A 14,398-nucleotide genomic window follows, 5' to 3' on the forward strand; every position below is an offset into this window, starting at 1 on the left:
ACCAGTTAGAGGCTCTCAGCCTCTGATGGAGACTCCAAAAAACCCCTTCCAGCTGGAGTAGTCAGCATGGATCAACTAGACTTACCAGTGGACTGGAGGTCCAAACCAGCTTCTGATGTCAGCTCTTCTCCCTGTGTGCTCCATCAAATTAGCCCTGTAATCCAGGGGTAGTCAACATTTGCTGGCAGGGGCTCATGGGAATTGTAGTTCATGAACATCTGGAGGACCACGGGTTGACTACCCCTGCCTCTGGAATGGAGATAAGATATTCATTGACAGAGTCTTTGACTGCCCCCAATCTAATAGCTACATGGGGGGGGGGGGAGGGTGAGTTTCGATTGACAAAAGAGGAAAAGAGAAAATCTCCCCCCTCTGCAATATGGTCCCAATCCAAATCAGAGGCCTGTGGTTGGCTGCTTCCCACCCCAATTAAAATATACTGGGGAAAATTCATCATGGATTTAAAAGCTTCTTGTCAGTTCGGTTTAGACTTTTGTCCAAGAAATGCCTCCAAGACACCAGCAGGGGGAGACAGGCCCCCGATCTTTGCTCAGTGCCAGTCTGTGTGCCCCCCCCCCCGCCCCGCTATTCAGTTTCAATAGAAGCTTATTGTCTCGGGTTTGTATGAATTATTAGGTTGTTCTTTTTTATGGGGAGGGGAAACTCTGCTCATAAGTGACCCTCACCTCACAGCTACAGAGAAGATGAGATTAAAAATGCCGCAGGGAGATTTGGGTGAATGAACAATCCACTTTTGGGGAGGAAGGAGGCAGAGAAACAGGGACGCTTCAGTGGGAGGCACATTTGCACACAGCTTCTGCTAAATGTTGGGCACATCAAGAACATGGTTGGGTTTGAAGTGTGCAAACAATGGATCTCAGGAGTGGGCTATGCAGGCACACTGTGCGAAGCCAGAGGAGCTTACCCCCCAGGTATCGATCGATCAATCTATTTATTCATTCATACAATCATTTTTACATTTCTAGGCCTGCCAGCTTGCGGCAGATTACAACAAACTGCAATAAAACAGTAAAACTTCTAACACCACTCCCCCCAAATCCTAGTCCCTTCCCCTCCATGCCAGTCCTCACTTCCCCCACACGTAAACCGGATTGTCATTTCTCCAGGAGAGTTGTTTCCCTTGGGTACCTGGAGGAAGGGCAAGATCTTCTTCCTCAACCAAATGCCTGGGGGAACAGCTGCATCTTGCAGGCCCTGTGGAACTTGGCTAGCTCCGTCAGGGTCCTGAGTTCTTCCAGGAGCCCATTCCACCAGGTGGAGGGCCAGGGCTGAAAAAGCCCTGGCGCTAGTTGAGGCCAGGCAATTGTCTCACAGACTAGGGATAGGCTACAGGTACAGGTTGGGGGGGGGGTCTCCCACTATCAGACCCTGCCCCCCAGTTGCAGATCAGCTGGCCAGCACGAGGACTTACCAGCAGAAAGAATAAAGCTGAGGCCATATTCCAGGTAGGACCTGGAGAGCACAAAGATTAGGGATAAAACCAGTCATAGAAAAAGAGAAACAATTTATTATTAGCACTCAAAAATGGTTAAAAACCATGGAAGAATATTGGGCAACCATCAGTATGTATCCTACTGTTGCCATCAAGTTCAGACCTAACACATTTTGATCATACCTGATCTTCATCACAGGTCAGTATGTAGATACACCCAGTTATATGACATTTTTGTATCCAATTCACAAGAGTGGGAGGGGGGAACCTTCTTTAATTTGATATGGCTGGTTGTGGCCTGCATAGTATTCATGTTGGTCGAATTGTCAGCCACCAAATATTTCTGCATGGAAGGGTTTTCCAGCGGAGCTAGACATCTGCATGAGCTAGACTTCATGCCAGGGCTTCTCAGCCGAGCTAGACTGAGGGGGGACTGCCGCTAGTTCAGGGGTTCATGGCCAGAAGCTATGGCAGCTTGATCCAAGCTTCCCTCTTGTGGTTACCTCTGTTCTTCTGAGGTACACAGCTTCTGAATAATATACATGTAAATCATGCATATAATCTGTACTGTGTATCGATGCACAAATAATACTGGAAACTGTTTATGGTGGAAATTGTGCAAAGGAGTAGAAAGCAATGCTAAAATGAAGATTCACAAACGGGAAGTGATAGAAATGAAGATTTCCTGTTTGCAGCATCAGGGGAAAGCAATGCAAAATAACTCCTCGTACATGTGGTTTGTACCTATCTGTTGCAACAGTATCTTGCCTTCCTCTAAGATCCTCAGGGAGACGGTCTAGGGAAGCCAGTCTCCAGGTGGGACCTGAGGATCCCCTGGAACTATAGCCAACCTCCAGGCAACAGAGATCAGTCCCCCTGGACTCCATAGTATTATACAACACTGAAGTCCCTCCCATCCCACCCACTCCTGGCTCCATCTTCAAAGTCTCCAGGTATTTCCCAACCTAGAGCTGGCAACCCAAGGGAGACCTGCATATCCTCCCCTTTTTATTATTTTTTATCCTCACAACAACCCTGTAATAAGAGATCAGGCTGAGAGAGTGGCTTGGCTCAAGGTCAGTTAATAGGCTTCCATGGCAGGGGTGATGGGGATGAACACTTAGTTCACGAAACCCCGGTTGAGAAAGTGTGGCTTAGAGCAACACACACCTTATACCACATGTTCTGAACCACTTGTCCTGAGCAAGAAATGGAGCTGGATTGCCAAGTCCCTCCCCAACAATTCATACGGCCTCACTTGATTAGCATGTTCACTGAAGGCCAAACTAGCCTCCCCCTGCGTCCTGGTCAAAGGCTATTTCTAATCCCTTGTAGAGGCAGAAAAAGCACATCAACTGCACGAGGACCCCTTACTATGTATGGATGTGGGAGTTGGACAAGGAAGAAAAATTGACCGGGAGGATGGAAACACTGTGCTGGAGGAGAATTTTTTATGGACACCATAGACTGCCATAAAGACAGAGAAATGGATTCTAGATTGAATCAAGGCAAAACTCTCCAAAAAGCTAAAATGACTAACCGGAGGCTATTGGACTTTGGTCACATTGACTTGCAGGAGGGCATTATGCGCTGGAATAAGACGCATAACACCAATGTTGGGATTGGCCACAGCTTTATTACCTCCTCACGGGAGGGTTGGCACAGCATGGGAGAGGGAGCCTGACCTAGCAGTCAGCAGACTGCACCAACAACCCACGGAGTCCAGAGGCGCCCTGGGGACGCGCACCGTTCCCAGCCGGGAGATCAGATCCCCTTGCCTACTGAAGTCCGCCACCAAGGGAAGTGACCTATATGGTGGAGCCACCAGGCACCAACCTGATTTGACTGCCTTCAGGCCACCTGGCAAATGAACCCCTGGCCTCCCAGCTGGGTAAGCTGCACTCGTATATGTGCCACCTCATAAGGAGGCCCTGAATCCCAAGAAGTCTGCTCGCACACCAGACTCACTTGCCAACAGGCTCCATCTCATGCAAACCTATAGCTGAGACAATTATTGAACAAAACATCCACCTCAAAACCCTGAACAATGCTCTATACAACTACATAGGGTGAGAAGGAAGCAGCTCCCATGCCATCCCTGGCAAAGAGGGCAAGACCCATGCACATGGTGACTTAAATAGCCGCCACAGGTCCTGCCCTGTCCTTGACGCTGTGCATGCTGCGTTCTGTCAGCATGTACACTAGAGCAGGGGTAGTCAACCTGTCGTCCTCCAGCATTTGCTGGCAGGGGTTTCATGGGAATTGTAGTCCATGAACATCTGGAGAACCACAGGTTGACTACCCCTGCACTAGAGGGCCTCTGGGTAGTCATTTGTTCCTCTCATCAAGCCCTCTACCGCATCAATGGTCGGCTGAGGTAAGTCCTGACCGGGTTATTCTGAGAAGACAGGAATCCCTGGAAAAGACAACCATGAAAGGAGAAGTTGGAGGCAGCAGGAGAAGAGGAAGGCCCAACGTGAGCCCTGTTTGGGAGCCCAGTTGACAGCAGGACCAGGTTTTCCAACTCTGAGCTGGGAACTTCCTGGAAATTTGGAGGTGGGCCCGAAGGAAGCCAGGGTTTGGAAAGGGAAGGGACCTCAGTGGGGCAGAATATCATAGAGTTGCCCTCCAAAGCTACTATTTTCTCCAGGGACATTGGCATCTGTGGACTGGAGGCCCCAACCTGGAAGCCCTAGGCAGGATTGTAACATATAGGAGCATCCAGACAGATTTCCTGCTGATGAAAAAGGAAGGAATGTCCTCTCAGACTGCCAGTTTTACCAGGGCATTCAGAACACGTACAGCACCCCAATCCTGTCCAAATATCCAGGAAGATCCAATTATTTTTCTACTTCTCTTCTTCTTGCTGACTGTTTCAACAAAATTACCCTTGAGGCAGCAAGATTCTGTGCTCTAGCTGAGGCCGAAGAACATGGTCTAGTGTTTTAGCAATTTTACCATCACTATTAATTGCTTTTTTATTTTGGCATGGATTATCTGTTTTATGCATTCAGCGTGTGCCATGTGTTGTTGATATGCTTTATGGCTGATCCCGGATGGGTGATCCCAGATGAACTGAAATGAAAAAGGGAGCAGGGGTCACTCTTGGACCACCCAACCCAAGAGGCTATGCCCCACTCCATAGGCTATGTTCACGGGCCCTGCTGTATGTTGACCATGGGGTATGAGGGTTCTAATCAGGAGGAGTGAGAATTAATGGGGAGGGGAAACAGTTTGGGTTCAATCCAAAGAAGTTGGCAGTAGGGAGCACAATTCAACAGAGAATCTTAGATTAGTAAGGTGCTAGTTCCTAATACTCAAATTAAGCTTTGGAGTGGAAGAAAAAAGAAGAAAAGCTGAGTTTGATAGCTGCCTTTTTACTACCAGAAGGAGTCTCAACGTGGCTTATAATCACCCACCTGTGAGGCAGATGGGACTGAAAGAGCTCTGAGGAGAGTGTGACTGGTTCAAGGTCACCCTGCAGTCCTCATGTGTCTCAAGGTGGGTTACAATCACCTACCCTTCCTCTCCCAACAAAACATGCCCTGTGAGGTACTTGGGGCTGAGAGAGCTCTGAGAGGACTATGACCCAATGTCACTGAGAAAGCCTAGTTTTTATTTAACAATTATTTCATCAGCATTAATTGGATTTTTTTTTGGTGCGGATTATTTTCTTTGAGATCTTTTTTTTTTTGTTTCAGTCTGGCTGCTAGCATATTAACTTCACTTTGGAAGCAAGAACACGCAGTCCTGATCTCCAAGCATCCAAGGAGAAATGTGCATGCATTTTGCCATTATGGTGTATGGATCTGGAGAACTGTGTTTGATTCCCCACTCCTCCTGCGCATGCAACCAGCTAGGTGACCTTGAGCCAGTCACAGTTCTCTCTGAGCTCTGTCAGCCCTACCTATATCACAGGGTGCCTGTTGTGGGGAGAGGAAGGTGATTGTAAGCCACTTTGAAACTCCAAGTAGTGAAGAGCAGAATATATTTTAAAAGCTCTTCTTCTTCTTCTTCTTCTTCTTCTTCTTCTTCTCCTCCTCCTTCTCCTCCTCCTCCTCCTCCTCCTCCTCCTCCTCCTCCTCCTCCTCCTCCTCCTCCTCCTCCTCCTCTAGTGTGTGCATTCAATAATGTGCTACCTGACATTGCTGTCCCTCAGGTGTTTGAAACTATCATGGCTTAATCCAACCCTAAAAAATGCACTTGTTGGATAATGCACTTTCAACATGCTCTTGCAACTGCATTTTCCTGTGCGGAGCAGGAAGACCTACTTCTAAAGTACATCAAAAGTGTGTTATCTATCGTGTGTGGACTGGCCAATTAGGGAGGTGCTGTAGGTCAAGGGTAGAACATCTGTTTGGCATGCAGAAGGTCTCCGATTTCACCCCAGGGTCTTCAATTAAAAAGTACTATGGAAAAGGCCTGATTTTCCTGAAACCCTGGAGAGCCTCTGTCAGTCTGACATTGACCGTTTATGCACTGGAGGTTTCATGCTGGGTTACAGGGTGGAGTTTTAGTCGTGGCAGGTGGCCCCACCTCTTCCTGCACTCACACAGGGGAGCATTTGGCCCAGTGCACCTCATCTGCCCCCTATTTATGCTCCTGCACGAGAACTGGGGCAGTAAAGTGCCCAGTGCATAAACGGTCATTGCCAGACCAAAGGCCTGACTCTGATTCAGTATAAGGCAGCTCCATGTGTTACTGGGAGGTTCTCCTTGCTTGGGGGGTGTCTTCACAGACAAGGTGACTTTGACAGGCTGCGACTGAATCTGTTCGCTTGAAAGTGGCAGATCTCCGCACGGCAGGTGTATCGCGCCTGTGTTTTGTCTGTCTCGGTTCCAAAATCCTCAACAGGAATTTGCGCAGATAAGGCTGGTTAGCAGTTGGAGCCTAACAGAACCAGGGACAATAAGGGATGAAAGGAACAAAACAGGCAAAATAAACTTTTTGAAGTTTGAAGCGGAAAAGAGCTCCTTGATGTATTTAGTGAGCCTCGTGATGCCTTCTGTCGAGCGTCGATACCGATGGGGAGAAGAGGGGAGAAATTGCCGAAATCTAATTTTGGGTTTAGAGTGGAAGTGTGAGACAGAGAGAGGGGAAGAGGTGAGGAGAGGAGTTCATTTGCAGCTCAGACCCACCTGCATTGATACATGATGATTGATAGAGATATGCCTGGTGGTAGTGAAGTGAGGCAGACAGAGAAGCCAAAAACCGATATTTGGAATTTATGGTGGGGAATGATCTTACTTTGGTTTCAGGGAGAAGTCGATGAATGAGAGGTTGAAGAATTTGTACGCAATTCACAATGTCATTTGTACTAGTTCCTGGTGAGTCTGACATCACAGGTGCTAGCCAATCATTCCTTCTTCAAGCAGACTGCTGGGCTCATTCCACATACTTTGGATAATGCACTTCCAATGCAATTAAGAAGTAGATTTTCCTTATTCACACAGGGAATTCCAGCCACAAACGCACATTAAAAATGTGTTATCTAACATGTGAAAAATGTGTGCTAGTTAATAGTCCAAGATGGTGGGTTTATGCTTCATCAATGGGACCTTATCAGGAGACGATCTCCTGATAACCAGGGATCCCATATTGTTTTTGCATGAGATGTAGAGTCAGAAATTGGAGGAGGAGGCGGGTAAGTGATGTTTCATCAATGGGAGCTAATTGTTGAGAGATGGTCCCCAGATAGTAAGGAATCTCTCTGCATTTTCACATGAGATGCCCAGGCACTTTGGAGGAACAGGAGAAGTTGGTTGGTTGATGTTTTGTCAATAGCAGCTAATTGTTAGGAGATGGTCTTCCGATAGCAGGGAACATTGCCGCATTTTCACTTGAGATACCTGCTCACAGTGTGGAAAAGGCAAAGGTTCATTGATACTTCATCAGAGGGAGCTAATTTTTAGGAGATGGTGGTCTCTTGATAGCTGGGAATCTCTCTGGGCTTTCAAAGGAGGTGCCCGTGGATCCAGGGAGAAGGTGACAAAACCTGCCTGTTTGAAAAGACAGGCCATGCAGGGCTAGTGTTAGGTTCTGTAGCAACCGGGCAAAATGACCTCCGTGGCATCCCACATGCACCTGCACATGTCCACAACCAAGCAAACATGGGAGACCAAAACTGCCCCGCCTTCTTTCACGCCCTTCCTACACCAAAGGGGTGTGAAGGCAGGTGAGTGATATGGGCTCACCTAGCATGGTGGTCTGAGGTTCCCACCAAGGCTGGTCACTCAGCCAGTGCCAGTACTGACATTTCTGAGGTGGGGTGCAGCAGGCAGAAGTTCAATGCCCCCAGGTGACAAATGGTACCACTCTGTCACTCCCGGGTTTTCCCCCAACAGGTGGGCCGTGGGGCATCTTATCGAGGTGCTGGCGAGTTGCTCAGTTTAAGAATCTGCCCCCACACTTCACCGTTGCTCCCTGGTCTGCAATCAGCAAATGCTGTGGCTTGTATCCATTCCAAAAATTTGCAAGACCTCTCTGCAAGACCTCTCTGCATTAAGCCCTGGGCCCGGGAGCCCATTGCTCAGTCTGTTTGCTTTGAACTGAATAGCTGCATATGCCTGATGAAATTTGTTTCGGGCTTGCTCCAAACCATGCATGTAGCCAAGATGTTGTGAAGGGGGGCAGGACTCCTGTGGACACTTGTGCCGTACTGTGTAGCTAGTTAGGAAGACGGTGACGCAACTTGTTGTACCCTCACAAAGGGATCAATAAACTATCCAACAGATTTGATGATGAAGAGCTGGTTTTTATATACCACTTTTCAATATCCCGAAGGAGTCTCAAAGCGGCTTATGATCACCTTCCCTTCCTCTACCTGCAACAGAAACCCTGTGAGGTATGTGGGGCTGAGAGAGCTCTGAGAGAACTATGACTGACCCAAGGTCACCCTGTAGGCCTCATGGGCCTCAAAGCCATTTATAATCACTTGTCCTTCTTCTCACCACAATCAGATACCTTGTGAGGTAGGTGGGGTTGAGAGAGCTCTAAGAGAACTGTGAATGGTCCACAATTGCCCACCTGGCTGCATGTGAAGGCGCAGGGCAACAGGCCCAAGTCTCCAGATTTGAGGCTGCCACTCTTAACCTCTGAGAGCCAGTTTGGTGTAGTGGTTAGGAGTGCGGACTTCTAATCTGGCATGCCGGGTTCGATTCTGGACTCCCCCACATGCAGCCAGCTGGGTGACCTTGGGCTCACCACGGCACTGATAAAACTGTTCTGACCGGGCAGTGATATCAGCACTCTCTCAGCCTCACCCACCTCCCAGGGTGTCTGTTGTGGGGAGAGGAAAGGGAAGGCGACTGTAAGCCGCTTTGAGCCTCCTTCGGGTAGGGGAAAGGATGCTTTAGGATGCTTAGGGCTAATCCTGCGTTGAGCAGGGAGTTGGACTAGATGGCCTGTATGGCCCCTTCCAACTCTATGATTCTATGATTCTATGATTCTATGAAAGCAGCATATAAGAACCAACTCTTCTTCTTCTTCTAAACCAAGCTGGATTGAAAAAAAAAAATCAGGCCTCTCGCTTTCAGCCATTGAACAAGTCATTTGAACATCTGGGTGTGTGGCCATCCCTAATAACAATAAACAAATGAAGGGGAGGAACTCTTGTGGGTTGCCAGTCTCCAGGTGGTGACTGGAGGTCCCCTGGGATCCCCACTGATCTCCAGGCAGCAGAGTTCAGCTCCCCTGGAGACAATGGCTGCTTTGGAAGACAAACTCTGTATTATATCCCACTGAGGTCCGTCCAGTCCCCAAGCCCTTCCTTCTTGAGGCCATTCCCTCAAAACCTCTAGGGATTCCACAACTGGGAACTGCCCCTCCCCCCCGCCCACATTGTGAGAACATGTTACTCTTCAGGGGCCTGAACAGCCTAACTGTTGTTTTCTTTTTCCAGATCAGATCCTCCCCAAAGGCTCTGGCCTAGGGCTGTGCACCTCGGCTCAGTCGCCTCGGCGATCACCGAAGCCTGAGGCGGCGCATAGGAGGCCAGTGCCATGGTGCTGGCTTCCTATGTGCTGCCTCGGACTTCGGTGATCTCAGAGGTGGCCGAGTCTGGCACTGTTTCCCCTTCTCAGTTGTCACAACTCCAGCCAAGTTCCTTTTCTCCTACAGCCGACTGGAACCTCCACATTCAGAGCCAGCGGACCTCCAGGCACCAGCTGAGCGAGAGAATAGGCGGGGAAGGCTATTGCCTTTATCACCAGTAGTGAGTTTTCAAGAAATGTCTCCTTGGCTTCCACAGGGAAACAAGGACGCCGGACCAGACGGATGTCTGGTCGGATCAAGCAGGGCTCTTTTTCTGCATCCGTAATAAATATCATAGCAATGATCTGGAATGCTGCTTTTTTTTTTTTTTGCTGTCTCAGGAGAATGATTGCTGACAGAACTGAAACATTCGCGGATTTACAGCAAATACGTCTCTTTTTTTAAAAAAATAAAAAGCTACCGAAAGCCGTGGCAAAGACATCCGAGGCAAACTCTGTTTAGCGGTGACTCTAATCGGATCTGGCACTTTTTATTTATTTAGAAAGATTTCTCTCTGCCTCTTGTCGTGCCGGCAACTGACAGATATTAATGAAGCTGCCCTCATGTTACCCAGTGAAATTGGGGAGGGCTATGTTCCCATTTGACAGAGAAGGAAATTAAGGCCTACGGAGAGTAAGCCTTATTGAATAAAATGGGCTTTGGTCCGAGTAGATCTCCTTAGCCTTTCTCCAGGTGCGTGCATTCAAAGAACGCCTCTCTAGACTCATCTCTCTCGACCCGTACCCTGTGGATAGCCAAGTGCATACAGGAGGTCCACAAAGAAGCCAAGAGTAGCTTGTATTCAGAAATACTATCTCTTTGATAGGGCAGCCAACTTCAAGGTATGGTCTGGAGACCTTGCTGAATTACGACTAATCTGCAGACTACAGAGATCGATAGCTCCAGAGAAAAATGGCCACTTTGGAGGGTGTAGAGGTCTATGGCGTTATACCCAGGTAAGGTCCACCCTCTTCCCAAATCTCACCCTCCCTTGGCCCACCATCAAGTCTCTAGGAATTTTACAGCCTGGAGTTTGTTATTTCACTCTTTGAACCTGGAGGGTTAATGGCTGATTATCATTAAAAGTTACCTGTGAACTTGTCTAATTCCTTTTTAATTAATTCATTTATAGCTTAAAATCTTTTGAGACAGTGGCTCTCATCATTTTCTGGGACAACCTGTTTGCAGTGGTATGCTGCCTCTGAGCTTGGAGGATCCATTTAATCATTAATTCATTTTAGATATTATTAACCTTCTCTCTCTCTCTCTCTCTCTCTCTCTCTCTCTCTCTCTCTCTCTCTCTCTCTGGATAAAACTCACTGGTCTAATAACCTTTGGTGGCTGTGTAATTTTGTAAAAATCCCCCTTGAAGCCACCTAAACCTCTAGTACGGCTACCATTTTGTGGCAGTGCGACCCCTAAATGAGTCACAGGTTGTGTGGCTATAAGAGCAAGATATCTCGTAAGGCAGTTCATGTATTCAAGTTGGGTCCTGCTGCCAGGCCCTATTCCCACCGCCAATCAGGTGTCTTATGTATGATGGCACCCCTTCTCGCTGGACTGGCACACAGTACCCAACTGACCATGGCATCTACCATCAGTCTAGGCTTGAGCCAAGCCAGACACTTTGCACCCCCGTCAGCCAGAGCACAGGCTTGGCCAGACTCCATTTTACATTTCAGCTCAACTGAAGCCATTTCTCAGCTGCAACCTACAATATGCTTTGCATTCCTTCCTCCCCAGCTCCATTGTATTGCTGATCAAGTTGTCGGCAGAGTCTGTTTTGCCATCTTGCCCAATTTCTTGGTCTTCACACCTGGGAATCACTCAAGCTACTCTGCCAAGGAGGACCTTCTCTCCCATCCAGATAACTTATCTCTAGAGACACCTGAAACCTTCTCATTATGCTCCAATGATTTCTTTTATTCAGAGTCACCAATGACCATCCTGAGCCATCACCTAGACCCAACAGTACCCATCTCCTTATTGTCTCCACCTCGAGACAGCCCGCCTTGTGTATGCGCAGTTTCAAGCACATCCACTGTTCCAACAGGGTATAAAAATCCCTGCCTTGGCAAGCCAAATTGCCATGTGGACACCCACCAACCTCCCCCTTGCCACTCTGGACACCCGGATCCCTCCAGGTTACCTTTCACTCAACTGGCTGGTTGTGTCATCTTGCTCTGCCTCCATGCTTTCTTCAGGATTGGTAAATATCTCTTCCTTTGTCCTGCTTTTCCAGACTCTTCATTTCCTCCCTGATTTCCCATCTCTGATAGCCTGTTGGTATGTCTGATATGTCTACGTCTATTTTTATTTTGCTTTCTGTTAAATAAAGTCTGCATATTATTTTATTTTACATCTGTTGTCTGCCTCGAGTTCTTAAGGGGATAATTACCTGATAAACAGGCAATTTGATCCTAAGGTTACCAGACTTCTCACAAGCCATTCCTCACTCAACATGTGTCTCCGGACATGTATTTCAGGTCACAGAATAGCCGATGGGTGGACTTATCAATAGAGGGAAGAAGGCCCAGGCTACGTCCCTGGCAATGTGGTGAAGTCACTTCTAGCATGCATCAGGAGTGATGTCATCATGTCACCAACAGCACAGTGACACTCTCATATTTGGGCAAAAACTCTATAGTAGAAGCCATTTCTACCAAAGAGTTTCTTCCCAAATACCAGAGTGACACCTTGACATTGCATCATGATGATCTCACTGGTGATGTACATGGTGAAAATGATGTAGCTACATCCCTGGTGATGTTGCCAGGCCTCTCTCCCGCTCCTGGTAAGCACCCCCATCCCCTGTCGGTTGCCAGGAGGGACTTGGAGAAGGGACCTGGCAATCATAATTGTGATCAGGTTTCAACAGTATAGCATTTAGCCTCACATCTGCCACAAACCATTTCCAGAGGTGTGAAATCTAATCTCTATCACTAGATAAAAATCTAGTTTTTAATCCCACACTTTCCCCAAAGAGCAGTTTACATGGTTTCCCCATGTTATCATCACAACAACCCTGTAAGGTAGGTTAGGCTGAAATGATGGAAACCTACAGACTTGCTTTTATTGGAAAGTCTTTGGGCTTAGTGTTCCCTCCCCCTCTCCCCTACAGTCTCTTCAAGTAAGATTGGTATCAGCAGTATTTTAAGTAGACTGACCAACTCACCTGCTCTTAGAAGCAATCTCCCTCCCTCACCCCTCCCTCCCCGGCACCAACACAAATCAATTGTGAAGGGGAATTGGGGGAAAGCTGCACATGTGTCAACATGACTTCTGCTGGAAAAATGCAGAAGTGACACTATCAACACTCTTGGATTTGACAGTCTTGCTGATGTCACTTCTGGGTTTTTACCGGCCATGCACAAAATGCATTTTCCTAGATGTCTTGTGCTTCCATTTGATTTGCAGGCTGGTACTATTGCCAAATAAGACGTGATTCTCAGGAATGACGTTAACATGGCCACAGCCTTTTATTCCGTCCAACCCGTAACAGAGGGTTGGTCCCATTTGGGGTACCAGGGAGGAGGCCCTCACCCCACAGCTGTCCGGCTGCACACAACCTGGAGCCCAGAACCACCCCAAGACCACCTTTTCCCAGCCGGGATGGCCGGTCTCTTGCCTCTGGGGTTCTCCATGTGGGAAGCAATGGACGCCCATCTCATTTGGCTCCCTTGGTTGCTTGGCTTCGAGCCCCTGGCCCCCCAGCAGGATCAGCCGCGCTCTTACCAGCCGGTCCCCTAATGAGACCCCCAATGCCTCAGGGAGTCCAGTGAACATGCAGGCTCCCTGCCAAACTGGCTCCTCCTTGTGCTCCCTAATTTTCAGCTGTGACAAAATTCCAAACCATAAATCAACAACCCCAACCATAACCACCATACTGTGAACCAATGAAAACCGAGAGGGAGGGTGGAAAGCTGTCCTGACGGCAGTCTGGGCAGAGAGGATGGGCTGGCTACACATGGTGCCTTATAAAGGTATCCTGCCAGCCCTGCCAGCTGCCACTGCACTCTGGCATGCATGCTCCCGGAGCTGCCACACTTTCCTTTGGTGGCCCAGCCATGTCATCAATTGGCGGCTGCCCTTAATGGTGGCCACTCTTTCATGTGCCTGGTAACTAAGGACCTGGATACCCATCTATCTATCTATCTATCTATCTATCTATCTATCTATCTATCTATCTATCTATCTATCTATCTATCTATCTATCTGTCTGTCTGTCTGTCTGTCTGTCTGTCTGTCTGTCTGTCTGTCTGTCTGTCTGTCTGTCTGTCTGTCTGTCTGTCTGTCTGTCTGTCTGTCTGTCTGTCTGTCTACATACATACATACATACATACATACATACATACATACATACATACATATGAGCTCTTGACTACAGAGATTAGTCCCTCTGGAGAACATGGCTGCTTTCCATGGTGGATTCTGTGACCTTGTGACCTGCTGAGATGCCTCCCCTCCTCAAATCCTGCCCTCCCTCGGCTCTATCCCCAAATCCCTTGCAATTTCCCAACCTGAAATGGGTAATCCACTGTCAATTCAAAACTTATGGAAGTTACTTCCCAGTATATTATGACATAGATACACCCCTTTCCTTTCTTTTTCTTTTTTGATTTCCATTGGTTGGATTAGGCAAGATCTGCAGGACTCTCTGCCTGCTCTTTTGACAAAGTTGTTTCTCTTCTCAATAAAGCAATGTATTCCTTAGGCAGCCAGTGCTTTACCCTTTGCATGTTTAAGCTCTGCCAGCACCATTTATTTATTTTATTTATTTAGATTTCTATATTTGCCATCAGTGTGAGCCCTACTGTTAGATCTGTGGATTCAGAGACCTGGACACTGGGAGTTCATTTCAGCTCTTTATTGACCTCAGCTCTAAAGTACAGAGAAGCAAAACTGAACTCAGAA

The sequence above is a fragment of the Paroedura picta genome, chromosome 12 (assembly GCF_049243985.1).
Source record: "Paroedura picta isolate Pp20150507F chromosome 12, Ppicta_v3.0, whole genome shotgun sequence".
NCBI classification, from domain to species: domain Eukaryota; kingdom Metazoa; phylum Chordata; class Lepidosauria; order Squamata; family Gekkonidae; genus Paroedura; species Paroedura picta.